This window comes from Bombus pyrosoma, linkage group LG3, assembly GCF_014825855.1.
Source record: "Bombus pyrosoma isolate SC7728 linkage group LG3, ASM1482585v1, whole genome shotgun sequence".
In the NCBI taxonomy this organism is placed as follows: domain Eukaryota; kingdom Metazoa; phylum Arthropoda; class Insecta; order Hymenoptera; family Apidae; genus Bombus; species Bombus pyrosoma.
The window spans coordinates 5,842,114-5,854,176 of NC_057772.1; the positions used below are offsets into that span (position 1 = coordinate 5,842,114).

Sequence of the window (12,063 nt, forward strand, 5' to 3'; positions counted from 1 at the left end):
GGATGACTGGACAGAAACTCACGTGAGATGGAATTTCCAAAAATCTGGTACAGAGAGAGAAAGTGTTATCGTGCGGTCACTGGAAGCGCGATAGCGAAATGGAGATGAAGATAGTAGAAGACTGGCGCATACTAAGTCTGGATGGTATTTTCAGGTCGTAACGGATCAGATTAACAGATTTCCAGACTGCCGCGGGTTCCTGTATTCTTCCGGATTCATAGAACTGCAAGCGGCGCGATAAAAGTACAGCTCCTGCGCTTACTCGTCAAAAGTGTCGTGCGTGCGTGAGCACATTAATTATCAATGGAATTCCAACAGCAAAGTAGCGCGGAGTTCTCCCACGAGGGAAACATCCTGCAGCCGGTGCATCGCGATCGACGAATTGGCGCATGTTTTTTAAGTTTTCACGATATCGGCAGTCGGAGAACCAAGTTTGCACAATGAAAGGGGAATAAGACTGAAACAACGAAGGAAAAGAATGAAAATCGCAACGTCTGGCGAGAACCTGGCAATTTGCGAGCTCGATACAGCTTTGCCATTCATCGTAGCGATAAAACGTTTTGGTATTTTTATTGGCCACAGACAGTTCCGATGGTGTGCAGACTGAATGGATACCTATAGTCTTGATTCCTAGAGGATTCTCCTCGATGGAGGTCAACGCGAGCCCCCGCGATTTGCTGCAGATCGCTGCATAGAGAGGCAAATGTATGGTGTATGTAAATGTTAGCCCGGCTAGGGTAATCGGAAATTTGCTTCGGGGCCACGCCTGTTAGAGGAAGCCGAGCAATCTACGGCGAGCAATCGACGATTGTTTCCTCCGTGCGCAGGATGCTTCATAAATGCATGCCTGTATTTCACGAGATGAACGTACGTTAAAATAAACAAAAAAAAAAAAAAGGAAAAAACTTCGTACGAACGTACATCCTATCGGCTTCGATTTTTCCAGTTAGTTATGAATAATAGAAAAACATGTTCAATATATCTATCTCAACTCACGTTGCTGCACGTTTTAACACGACGACTGCATACACAACTGAAACATGCCATTATGAAACGTTGTATCCAAAAATATCAATCGATAGGAATTAGGAAGAATTTCAGGCAGCCGATATTTTACTCTCAGCAGCTCAACGAGGTTCTTCCGAGCTGGGAGGTTTGGAGGGAACGTGGAAGGCTCCCGTTATCCTTCTGGATGACGCAGGTGTTTGCCGAGCATGGAGTATTCGGTGAGTACCTACAGAAAATTGGAAGAGAGGCGACGAGCACCTGTCACCACTGCGGAGAAGCCGAGGACACGGCCCAACACACGCTGAAGTTTTGTCCGGTGTGGGAGGCTTCCCGCCATGTCCTGCGACTAACGACTGACGAGAGTTTGGACTCCTCGTCAGTCGTGGAAGATGCTGAGAGGGCAACAGGAATTCCTCGCAGTCCGCTCCTATTGAGAAGAAGTAATGCTCGCAAAGGAGCGGGCGGAGAGAACTTCCTACCCTTGTAGGATTCCGCGCCGAAGGGCGGCCTTGCACCCTAGGTCCTCCTCGGACTTGCATGACGGCCCAGGAGATAGCGTTGAAAGGGGTGGCCTCTCTCAATGACCAAACTAAACCTGAGGAATGGCTTCCTCAGAATGGAAGAAGACGCAGGAGTGCTCCGGCAGCAATTCGAAAGAGGTCCCGGGGCAACCCTGTTAAGCGTCAGGTAGGCCACCGTGGGGTTTTAGTTAGTAAGTCTGGCACTATCCCGCCGCTTCCCAGAAGAGCGATGAGGTGTCCATGAGGATTTCCCCGCGTAAAAGAATGAAAAGGACATCGTAGCCGAAGAGGCATTTAATTATCTGCAATTTATAAAATCGGTTTTACTGCCGTGAAAAGAGTGCGACGAAGCATATCATCATTGGACGTATCGTTTAATTATCACTGTTATCGATAATTTCAGTTAACAATTAGTTTCATTAATTCGGTCTTTTTTTTGTGTTACTCGAATTACATACTTACCGAATTGTATTTTCTTTATTTTTTATTGTATATCTATAGAATATGTTAAAAATTCTTTGTAGTTATTGGAGGTGGAATGTGGTACAATAGAGGAGCGATTTTTCATGCAAGAATAAATCGAAATACCAACATTGGAATAACATTTTTTACAAGCGGACGTTGCTTTTAGAAAGATAAAGTTTGAAAGCTGTTAAAGTAGTTTGTTAAATAATAAAATATTGTAACTGTTAAAGGAGTCGCGCACTTTGTACTTAAAATTAATATGGTAAATTTCATTTTATCCTGTATCTTGCTTGTTCGCATTTGTAAATTAAGTTTAAATGGGGAATTAGAGCGTTTAATTTTCATGAACACTTATTAGCACAAAAACATTAGTTTAAAATGCCTTCCATATGTTTCTTCGCAGAGAGCTCTTTGAAAATAAAATCCTCCGCGTATACCGGATTTTATGTTTTTTAATTTTCAAATGTTACAGCGATACCCTCTTTGAAGCTTTCTGCACGTTGTATTATTATCTTTAACGTATGAACCGTATAATTTTTAAATATCGAAATATATCAACCGTAAAAAGTTAAAAGCTGTGCAAAATTCTCGCTTCATCTCGATTAATCTACGAATCCGTAACAGATATCGAACTCGTTGAAAACTCTAAGCCGCCAGTGTATTTCTACCCTGCAAGTTGCAAAGCCTGAGCTAATCTTCTTCGCCGCGAACATTGTTTATCAAATTAATTTTCAACAACTCGTTTCATCGAATAAACGATATGAAATATACGATTTATCAACCATTTGTTTCGTTTTATTTAAATTTCCAGTGTGACATGCTTAGTACGTATTCGATTATCGTGATGTTACAGACGAAATACGTTACATTTGGAAACTTGTTGTCAGACACGCCATAAACTTGAAAACGGACAGATTTACACACCATTTATATCATACTGTTTTATATTATGTATCGTTTATGTCTCTGCCAATTGTCTTGAGAGCTAACCTTGCGGTTATTCTGCGCGATTCCTATTCACCAAAATTTGTATCGTTGCGGGTCCGCAACGACGGAGATCCTCTGCCTGCTGGTTTGGAACGGCAAATGTATGCCATATGTAAATGTTATCCGAGGCGTAGGGTAATCTGGAATTTGCTCGTAGTGGTTCAGAGACAAGCGTAGCAAGGTAAGCTCAGGTTTATGCTACGATTGATACTACGCCCTACGTATCCTACTCAAGGTTATACGTCGAAAACTACTCGTCGTGATATATCTAATGCAAAACAACAGGCTTCGGTCGTAAACTCCGAGAATTGAGAAAAACACAAACGATATAATACCGTATAAATGACTTCTCTGTTCTCGAGTTTATGGCACGTCTGATAATAAGTTTTCAAATGGCACACATTTCGTGTGTAGGTATCACAAAATTGACATATTTGCGACGATGCTTCGAGTTTAGAAAGATCTTCCTTCGGGTTAGCCCTGAAAAGTTCAAGTGAAATGTACGCCAAACGTCGGGACAAAGCGCAACGTATCGAATAACGCGATTGAAGCCTGAAAAATCACGAATATGTCGTGATTCGTGTTTAAAATTTAGCGTCCCTCGCAAAGTTGAAAATCTAGAATTCGACAAAACTGTCCGTTTCTCAGATTATAACGCGAGAGCCGTTCAAGAGGAGAATTATAACGTTAACGAGATATTTAAGTTGCAATTTTCTTCGGTCCAACGAGATTATCGAATTTTGTCCCTCGTTTCTTTAATTCGTAATGCTGCTTGGTTGAACAATTCAAAACAACCACTTATCCGATTACGTTCACGAGCAAAACACAACGTCCTCGTTCCGTCAGGAAGGAACGGTAACTTGGAAGTAATCTAATAACGAAAGACCTGGCTAATTTAGCGGTCGTATTCCTGCTGTTTTCTTTTCAAGACCGAGACGAGGGCAGTGGTCAAAGTACCGACCTGTATGCGCCCAGAAATGTTAACAATACGTTGCCTCTCCAGCTACGGCACAAAACACAGAGGAATTTCGTACAGCTGGTTGAGGCTGTTCGAGCTAGCTATGTTATTAGCGGCGAGTTGAGAACCACTGAAACGTGGAATCGGAAAAATTGTGTCGAGCGCATTCAGAGAAAACGAGAGAAACAGAAGAAACTCTCTTTGTAGAATTTAGCTTGTGACAAAGGAATGCATTGTGTATAACTGCTTGACATCTGACCTTGACTTCCTACTACCGATTGCTTGTCGTTATTATCGCATTATCGGCGTTAAGATAAATACTTGCTTCGCTTTCCTTTTTCATTGAGTTTTACAATTAAAATTAAGACATTATTGACAAATTATCGTCACGGTCGCATAATAATATATACGACTGATTCTGAAAATCCATTTGCTATTTGTCATCGCCTCTCATCTTCATACGAAGATTTCACTTTCAACGCGAAATTAATTCGCTTAACCGAATACATCGTTAAACGGATAGTACGTCGGCGATAAGATAAATTCGTTACAAGCTATACACCCTTATTTCAACACAACGACAAGCAGAGAAAGAACCTCTTGATTAAACGAAAACTACGTTCTTTAGTTATAACTTTCCATAAAGAGTTCTCATTTCCTTCCCAACTGGAAACTAACATTTTAACGATAAGATTCCTTCGACTGTACCACCTTTTACCTAGCTATTTATCTGAGAATGTACAGTCACTCTGAGAGAACTGTAAGAAGATGTTTGCTTAATACTTAAATGCTAATTTCAAATAAGAAAAGATCGCGATGATCCAAGATTAAAGCGATAAGTGACAATATAGAAGATTACTCGTAACCTGCCATTGTTCCCCGTTCTCGAACTTCTCCCGCCCCCCCCCAAATTCCCCGAATAACATTGCAGATATGAATTTCTAACTTTATTCGTAGAGTGCGTTTCCACGTAGCTGGAAGCCCGAATCGCATACAGCCACAATTTCAATGTGCACCGTTGCAATGCATTCAAAATATAGTTACGCACATGCAGTACCACGCTGCAAAGGATTCGGTGAAATTGCGGTCAGAAAGTAATCAAGTTGCAGGAATTTATAGAACCACGTTAACATCCTCGTTTTTGAGCAAAAGGTATTCAAAAGAGATACTATATCGAAATTGCTGCTACTGGCGTAACTCAATTGCAAATTCCAGACGCATATAGTATAATATCTTTGTTTAGAAGATACTACGCTGGACTGCAGTGATGACGATTCTAATATACGGAGTATATTAAATCAGAAAACTTAAAGGGCGATTCTTGAAGCTGAAATAAGACGAAAATCAAGAATAAAAAGATTGCTTTTTCGGCTTAGTTTTTAAGTTATTGGCGATTAGAAATCGGCCAAAATACTCCTGCACGCGAGCAAACCTCCTTACACGAACGTAAGTAGGTCAGCCTAAGCAGCGGGGTGCGCAGGTATCCTGAAATCGAACGATACACGAGCAGCAGCTTAACTCGTACAAGTCGTAGAGAAGAAGATTATGACAATTTGAAGACGTAAGTCATTCTACGCGACGTTTTGTGAGAAAAATTGTAGATTAAACATTATAGCTGCGTATCGAAAATGGCCTCATGAAATTTTCGATTAGAGAGAATCGATATTTCCTCTGATCCTTTGCCTCCATAAATAATTAACAAATAATAGCACATATAAACAATGTTTACACTAATTTCATACACGCACCGCGATCATTCCGCCCGTGGCTTTCCACAGAATAATCAAATAGGCGTTTAGTATTCTCGAGGTGCTACTAAATGTGATCGAATCTTGTCTTGCGCGAATTATACACATTTTTAGCGTAAATTACCGATCACTGCGTGCCACAATATTCACGTGCATACACAGTGAAATGAAAAACGAAGAAACGTATACAACCAAGAGGACACGGAACGAAATAACGCGTCGAGGAACGTTTAATTCTTGAGAAATTCGATTTCTTTTAATTCCGATCAAGTCTCCGACATTGATATAAACGTCAATATCGAATCGCATTACTCATGGTCGATAAGCGTGACACGACAGTGTGCACTTGAGTAACAAATTTAAAGCAAATGCCATACGTACGCGTGCAGGATGATGTAGGCATTTGTTACTGCGTCAGTTCACTTAATCTACCCATCAATCAGTGAATTTTATCTTGTATTAATTCTATGATATAATACCTCAATTTTGTACCTTTTTGATATAGTTACTGCAGCCCGTATTTCACTATACATATTCCGCTATAAATCTCTTAATATGCAAATTCCGTAAACTATAAAGTATAATGTTACAAAATATATCATCGAACACGAGACTATTAATATTTCACGAAAGACGATATAATCTCTAGCAATATTTCAAAAAGCATGACTAGCAAGAAACATTAAACCCGCGTGTGGCCAAGGATGTGCTACATCCGATATCGTCTTAAGGAACAGAGAGTTCGTGAACAGGACAGGTCTCTGGATAACGATGTTTTAAAGACCAAGATAGAAACGGATGTTCCAACAATGGTACGAGAACTCGCTGTACAAGTTGCAGTAAATCGATCAAATCGTTACCTTGGTGCGACTAAAACGATAGAAAGTTAAATAAATGAATTTCGTACAAGTTAACCGCATACGTTTACAACTATCTCATAACACGTTCGTCGATGGCATAATGAAAATTTAGCTGAGAAATAATAACAGATGATACGTACGTCGAATAGTCGAAACTCTCATTCTTCCGAGTCAAACGATCTCAAACTAACTCAAAATATTTTCCCCATTTTCTCTATTATTTATGTTATTTGTAGCTTATCGAGGTATAATCCAATTAATGACACTATGAAACCTGCTGTCTCTAATCTAAGCTGCCGTGTTCAACGGAACTTGTCAACGATCATCATTAATTCCGTAGTGCAAATGTTGTAAAGACACGCACGCTGCTACACAACCAGGAAGCAACGCGATGTAAATTTCAGGCTTGCGTAGCAATTCAATGTATCGTTAGCTACTTCCTGAATCGTGAAACAACATGGCCGTAAACCACAAGCCTTGAGAGGTAGCCCGTATGACCAACGTAATCTCTAAAATCGATCGTTAAATTAACGCAACGATAGAACGAATATATTATTAACAAGTTAGCTGTTGCAACCTCTTTCAAAAGTTCCTAAAACGCGTCGCGAAGTAAGAAGTAAGCGATGACGCGTATACTCGTCAAACGCAGAGTATGTGGAAACAACATCGTCAAACGCCGTCCATTGAAGAGAAACCACGACAAGCCAGAATCATGGGAATATCAATATTCCAGTATTGTTCACGTAGGCTTAAAATTGCACGCGAAACAATGACAAAGTTGCGAGAGCCCAAGTATCGTACGAACTCGAGAACGTGTTTTACGAATCACAGCTACTACGGTCGTAATCAAGCGGTTAATTCACATAGTTGATCATGCAAATAGAATTGTTGCTTGAACCGTAAACAGCGTGTTCCGATGCAAGCTATTAGCGGCGAAACTTCGCTTTAAATCTTTCACCGAAAACTTCGGAATAGTTAACTGTTACAGCTTTTCCAGCGGTTGCTCGAGAATTTAATAACAACGCGGTTCTACGTATTTCGATCGTCAACTGGAATATTAAAGTTTCTAGATAACTGTGCTATCGATGTTCGAGCGATCATAAACGCAGGATTCTATACGAGAAAAAACGGTCGATGCTTTGGAAATTGTACACGTCCGTCGTCATTGATTCGTAGAGTTTGGCAAAATTAATCGGAATTCCAAGTTTCACGAACAGGCAATATTCTTTTTTTTTTTTTTTTTTTTGTACCTGGAGAAATCCTCATGGACACTCCGCTGCTGCTAACAATCGGCAATGGCAGAGTAGTGTCGGATCACGAACAAGCAACTAGCGAGGTCGTATGTGAGAAAGGCGGAAAAAATATTTTGCTGCAAGTAATTGCGCGATTTAAGAGACGAAGCTTCAAAGAAATACGAGACAGAGGGCAACGAATGTGACACGCGCACAGCGAACAGGGTAACTACACGCGCGTTTGCATAAAACTTTTTATTTACTTTCTCACGTTTCAGAACGGGTTATGACGTACACTTTCCGCGCCGTGGGGAACACATTTTTGGACGCGCGCGTACACTTGAAGCACTTCCTTGTCGTGTTTCAAAGGATCCACTTCCTCCTATGAAACTTAAAATGCGTTTCTTCTCAAGTATTCAAAAACCCATGCATAAAGGCAGCCTTTAATTGCTCAAGCACGTTTCCACGGTTATTTAAGCTTCAACTTCGAAACAAGATTCCAAGTGTGTACTTATTACAAAATGAAAAAAGAAACAAAATTGAAAAAGGGAAACAAAGAGAGAGAGAGAGAGAGAGAGAAAGAGAGAACAAAGGAGATTCCATCGTTGGGCGATCGATATGCCTAAGCACTTAACGTAATGGCTAACGATAAAAGATAATACCTCGAGATCGTTCCCTTTGACTCGTGAAAATCGATGGTACGTACGGCCAATCACGGGTAAAAATATATCTTACAAGCAATTAGCTCGGTCCAGCGTGAAAAGCGGCGCAAACAATTACTTTTAACGAATCGTCGGCAATTCTCGGTGGGGGCAATTACTTTTATCCAGCGGGAACAATAGCCGCGTGATCAGCGATCAGCAGCGTTAGGTGCGGGTGATTGGCGCGACAACGCGCACGATATGACGCGGAATCGCGCGCGCCTTGCCAATATAAACCGATGGTAGGCGTCACGTAGATTCGTGTGCGGTTGCACGTGCATTACGGCGGCTCGTTACCAACCGGTGTATCTAACCCAGTTGTCAATTCGTATAGCTTGTTTCGCACTCATTCGACGTATTGCGTCGCGGTGAAACGCGGCCAGAATACAAATAAAGTTTGGAGACCCCGCGAGCGAGCAACGGCAGCCATTCCAAGTCAAACAGGAGCCCCGGCAGCTTTAATAATATTCCTCGAGGACGAACCGTATCGCTGTGTGACGCGGATAAATAAATAAAAGTTTTCTGGGTGCCCGGGGCTTTGGACGGGAGAAAGAGAGACAAAGAGAGAGAGAGGAGAAGGAGAGAGAGAGAGGGAAAAGTAGGCGAAACCAAGCGGAGTCTGCAATTTCGCGAAAATTTCGCGGACGAACCTCGCGAGCGTTTAAAGGAGCGCTCGTCGATCGGGCCATTGCTTTCAAACTTTCCGTTTCATCGAAATTACGGATGAACGTTAAGGAAAATATTCCCGCTACGGCTGGATCGAGTGCGGCCTATTTCAAACGTTTCCGCGCAAAATTCATCGACGAAAACGTCCTATCGCTCGCATCTCTACCACTCCATATAAAATCGTTATCGGTTCCCAACGATTTTTTCCCCTTTCTGTCGTGTTTTATTATCCTCGTCGATCACAGCGAATGGCACTTACACCATCGCGTCTCTATTCTATCGGACTTTATGCTATCGCGATTACGCAATGGGATTTATTACGTGTACGATGTTACGCTGGCATAATCATCCGAACTGGACTGAAAAGTTGTTTCGAGCCTTTTTGTTCGGTTTAGTTAGTTAAATAATCCTATTGACGACTAGTCGAACCTCGAAACGTGTCTGAATTAACGCATCTTTGAACTCGCGCAGTAAGTTTACCAGGTCGAGGCCAAGCTGTGGTCGTCGGACCACAAATTTAGTTAAGTGCTCGAACGACATCTTGCTGCGAAAAGTTCGAAAGTGAGACCAGCTAACGGACTTGATTGTTCAACTTTCTGCAGCGATGCGTCTTATTGTTTTACAGAAGCGTTACGCGTACCTCGAATGGCAATTACCCTTTGTTCGAGTAGCTGGAATTAAAGACGGAAAGACTCGGCGGTGGCACGACGCGAATCGATCGACCGAACCGCATCGGAGCACCATCGTATATGTATGAATAATGCAAATGAAATGACTTGCGTATGAAAAAAAATGGAATTTCAAGTATCTCGTTTAAAAGAGGATAACGTAGAAATTATAGATACGTCGTATTTGCTAACGACATGGGCAAACAAATGGTGTCAATAATATAGTCTCCAAAGCTAGGTATCTATCGGTCGAACAAAATGTTTGCGAACGTTCGTTAATGGCAATTTACTTCGATAGAAACAGGAAACACGCGATGGACAGCAAATAATCGCGAACGTTTACGAGCGTCGGAGTAATGCCGATACATTAAAGAAAATGGTCGCTTGCGTTTGTGCGCGTTCAGTAAAGACAAATGACTCTATATTGTCTTCCACATCGACGAATACCTGCAAAGGCTTACGCCCTTGTTTTCGACATATTTCAACGCAAAGTGTTTGCAAACGTTCGAGAGCATATTAATCGATTGTTCGCCTGGACGTACTATAGTCCTGTTACTTTGAGCACTTAAAATATCAATATACGCGGTAGAATGATTGAAAGCGATTTATTTGCCAGAACTGTGTGCTTGTTTACTCGCTACCACGACAAATTTTACTAGCGACATTCTCAGCGGAACCGCAAGGAGAAACTTGTCCCGGAGAACGTAAAAGCACGCAAGACTACGAACGTAAGAATCGGATAGACGTTGGATTAGACGTTATCCCTGTGAGATATCATTTGACCAGCGTGCAAACAAAGCTCTGGCTTCTCCTTCCAAACGTCAAGGAGCAATTATTTGCGAGAACTTTGGAAAAATTGCGTGTTTGCACTTTTTTAATTAAATTTCCCGTGGGATGGACGGTCCGCGACCGCGTCGCGACCACGCGGTGGACTTGAGAACTTTCAGGAATTTAATTGAAGTCCAGGCATCCTGGCCAACGGGCCGCCCCTTTGCCGACTAGAAAGAGTATTTCCTGGCAAATTTGCGGAAAATTTGCCGCAGCTCAGCCCCCGCTAGAGAACAACCCCCGACCTGGCAATGCGTTCGCCCGAAAAGTCTCCAAGTATTCAGCCTGCACGCTGACACACGATCTCAAGCGCCGTACGAGCGAAAATATGTAACAAAACCAGCTCCAAACATTTCGACGCGTACTTCGAAGAACGAACGGAACACCAGAGCTTATCGTGAAAACTTGAAATTGTTACGAGACAAAGAAACGATTCGCGGCGATCGAACTCGATTCGGGGTGAAGCGCAATATTGCGAAATGACCGATACTTCACCGATAATTTGCCTCGCCGTTTACGTCGTAACCGAATATGATGTCTGCATAAAAAGGGGTTCAAAACGGTAGATGTGCGAGAACAGGGAAAGCTGACCTTAAACCGTGAAAGTGTACGAGATAAACATAATTAAAAATATACTTGACAAAACGAGAAACTGCGTTACGTTTACGAAAATTTATGCACGGAGGACAATGCTAAACTGTTTCACCTGTTGAACATTAATACGTTAAGTGTCTCACTTTTTGCGCTCTCTTATTTCAACGGTAACCGTATCGTGTAATTTTACGATACTCCGTTCCTTTGAATTCGTCGATTTAATTTACATTTCATTGACGAATGGATTTATATTTCATAAAAAAAAAATAATTCTCCCGCAAGCTAGGTTTCAGAATACAGAATTTTTATTTGTCGTATTTATAGAAGAAATGAATAATCATCGAAACGGAAATACACGACGAGACACGGGATACACAGTTTGAAAAGATCAAAGGGAGCGAACGTCGCTTTTTCCGAGGCACGAAAGGATGAAGAATCATCGGTGCCTAGAGGTTCCTTTGCTGCTGACAAACTAGGGACGAAGCACGTGAGAACGCGAATCGTACATCGTTTGGTCGAGTGCCACTGGTAGGCAGCTTCGTGAAAGGAAGCCGAAAACGCGGCGAAAGAAAAAGAAAACGAAACGACGACGCGAAGAAGCAAAACCATGCGCCTCTATAGAACGGCTACGAAAGTCAAGAGGTTAAGCGCCTTACGGGATCCAACGAATACGGGGGGCTTCGTGGGGAAAGTGCTTTTTATGTCGACGTGTCTGGCGTACGAGCCGCGCGAAAATGTGCCATTGATTTTTATCGGTGAAAAATAGGCTTTCGCGATCGGTTATGAAGAGAGAAAAGGAATGTGGTAACAGGTAAGCAGGTGCATGG

The 12,063-nt window shown here is 42.0% G+C and overlaps 1 protein-coding gene across 11 annotated transcripts in view; it reads right to left on the bottom strand.

The window, feature by feature from the left end:
- Positions 1 to 12,063, bottom strand: part of LOC122577958 (TWiK family of potassium channels protein 18-like) — a 361,683-nt gene that overhangs the window by 264,967 nt on the left and 84,653 nt on the right. For 2 of the 11 annotated variants that reach the window (XR_006320448.1, XR_006320446.1), the window contains exon 3: positions 23 to 1,831. The exons of 7 other annotated variants lie outside the window; for them this stretch is intronic. The gene's annotated coding sequence lies outside the window, so the exon portion shown is untranslated. The remainder of the gene's footprint in view (positions 1 to 22; positions 1,832 to 12,063) is intronic. 2 more of the 11 variants (XR_006320447.1, XR_006320449.1) reach the window with 2 other exon arrangements.